This window comes from Ambystoma mexicanum, chromosome 5p (genome assembly GCF_040938575.1).
Source record: "Ambystoma mexicanum isolate Mex_15411 chromosome 5p, UKY_AmexF1_1, whole genome shotgun sequence".
NCBI classification, from domain to species: domain Eukaryota; kingdom Metazoa; phylum Chordata; class Amphibia; order Caudata; family Ambystomatidae; genus Ambystoma; species Ambystoma mexicanum.
In genome coordinates this window covers 960,650,057-960,652,516 of record NC_090930.1, presented here as the reverse complement: position 1 = coordinate 960,652,516, position 2,460 = coordinate 960,650,057, and the positions used below count along the sequence as shown (strand labels likewise).

The 2,460-nt window shown below is 57.4% G+C and overlaps 1 non-coding gene across 1 annotated transcript; it reads left to right on the top strand.

Annotated features, from left to right (window-relative positions):
• Positions 1-1,854: 1,854 nt before the first annotated feature.
• On the top strand, positions 1,855-2,018 carry LOC138481805 (U1 spliceosomal RNA). Its single transcript, XR_011274417.1, has one exon. It is a non-coding gene; the product is annotated as a U1 spliceosomal RNA (small nuclear RNA).
• The last annotated feature ends 442 nt before the right edge of the window (positions 2,019-2,460 follow it).

The following is a 2,460-nucleotide window of genomic DNA, read 5'->3' as shown; positions in this document are numbered from 1 at the left end:
GCAATGTTGCCTGTAAGGTGCGCACCTGTCCGGCCGCGCACCTTTTGATTGTGAGCCGCGCATAGTGCTTATTTTGCCGCGCACTTGCTCCAATCATCATTTTGTGAAATGTATTTATTTATTTATTTATTTTCAGCCCGCGGCCGGGAAGTCAAGTCAGACTCATGGGGTGAATTTATTTATTTATTTATTTTCAGCCCGCGGCCGGGACGTCAAGTCAGACTCCTGGGTGGGGCTGGGCCGCCTGTGGCTGGGCTGGGCTGGGCTTAGGGCAGGAGCCAGGAGGCACCGGCGGCACTGTCTGCAGACTTCACTCTGCACACAATTCATCATCATAGCAAGGTAACAATAGATGTTGTTACCTTGCTTTGATGATTGCATCATGCATGCATTATAATTTATGCAGCAAGCAGGATCATTCATCATGGTGGGCGTGCCGCCACTGCAGGGGGCCTGTGCCGTGTGGTGCTCGGCCCGCGCTCTTCTCGGGCCGGCAACGGCCGAGTTGAACGTTACTTTGATCTGTGGAGGGAGGCGGCTGAAGCAATTGCAACACTAAAGCAATTGTAACACCTGCCGCCTCCCTCCGAGTCCTGACCCTGGCGGGGCAGCCTGCCTGCAGGGCTGAGCTGGGGCCCAGTGACATTTCACACTAGTTGCTTCAACTTGGAAGTAACAACAAATTTGTTGTTGCACTTCTTTGCAAAGTTCAAAGCAACTTCCACTTGTGCCTGGGGGACTGGGAGGCCGCCACGGAAGAACAAGCCAATGAAAATTCATGCCTGCCCAATAGACTCTGTGCCGCCAGGTCCATCACGGCATAACGTGACGCACGTGACTGACTATGCTATTGGGCCTCTGACCCACCCTGGCCCTGGCTGAGCATGATTTATTGGGGTGCACGCCGCACAGTCACACCACACCAAAGCGCAGCACATGTGACATCGGGCAGTGGTGGGCACAGAGAGACTGCGAGAGAGCCACCAGGCAAAAGAGCTCAGCTGAGCCCCACACTGCAGTGCAGCACACCAGTGGACCTCACCAAACAACTTGGAGGCCACCAGCCCAGAGCCCAGTGCCCACACAATGGACAGCCACACTGAGGAGGACCACCAGGCATCAGGCAAGGCGACGAGTCGGAGCGGCCGCCAACGGCCAGGCAGTGGTGCCCACTTCCCACCCAGGCCACAGTCAGCAGGAATGGGTTTGGCAAAAACCGCTCTGGTGATGGTGATTCTGTTTCCCCATGGATGTCACCCAGCCCCCCCCCAATGTGCGCCCCATGCTATCAGGTGCCCCGGTAGTTCTTGAAACCACCCTGCCCGGGCTCTGTTTTCGCGCCCAGGCCCTCCAACCTGAAGAAGGCCCGGCCAGCAGCTCCTAGGGATTTATGGGGGGGGACTGGCTACCGGCTGCTGCCGGCCCCGTCCGAGCACCGATCAGGCCTTGCCTTCACGGCGTTGCCGTGTCCTGCTGGGGGGCACCCCACCTAACATGCTCTTGTTATCGGGGTGACCTGTCGGCTCAGGAGGGCCCTGGGCCCGCCTGGGGCCGACAGGCCAGTGGGCACACTGCACCGGGCCTGCTCGCTATCCGACTGGGCCTGCTGGCTGGCAGCCAGGCCTGAATTTATGCAAATCACGGGCAGAGCAGGGCCTGATAAGGAACTGTGCTACGATGTGCCCCTTCTGCTGGGCTCTGCCTGCCAGAGCTTCCCCCTGCACGTGGGACAGGCAGCTCTGCAGGTGCTCAGGGCTTGCAGGAGGGCTAGGGCTGGGTCAGGGCCTGCCTTCTCACCCTCGCTTAGCGGGGCTTCCAGAACAGGCCAAACCCCTGCCCTCTTGCTTGCAACTCATACTTACCTGGCAGGGGAGCATCTGTGATCACCAAGGCAGATCTCCCAGGGTGAGGCTCATCCATTTCACACCGGATTTGCTAACCCCTGCGATGGCCCCAAATGCGGGATACTCGACTGCATTATTTCTGGTAGTGGGGGACTGCGTTCGCGCTATCCCCTGATTTATTGGTAAAAGAAAGAAAAAGTTTAGTGTGCGAATCAGCTTGTTTACACACAGAGCCCCTGGTCTTGCAGCAGAGTTTCTTTTGCTGTAGTCAAGAGGGCCAGCCCCGAGCAGCTCAGGGGTCCACAGCCCTGAAGCATTGGTGAAAGAAAGAAAAAGTCACGTGTGTGAGTAGCTTGGTTGTGCACAGAGCCCCTGAATTTTGCTACAGTCAAGAGGGCCAGCATTCACTGGAGGGGTCAAGTGCACAGGCGCCTAACCCCAGACTTGTGCAGATGTCGTGGCATGGTCTTAGCCAGCAGATTTTCTGTGGGGCTGTATACAGCGCTCCGCTGCCATTCGTACGGTCTCCAGGCACTCTGGCAGGTTTGGAATTAGGGGGTTCTTCTAAGGTGAGGTTAGTGGGAGGGGAGAATTGGGAAACGCAGGATGATACTCA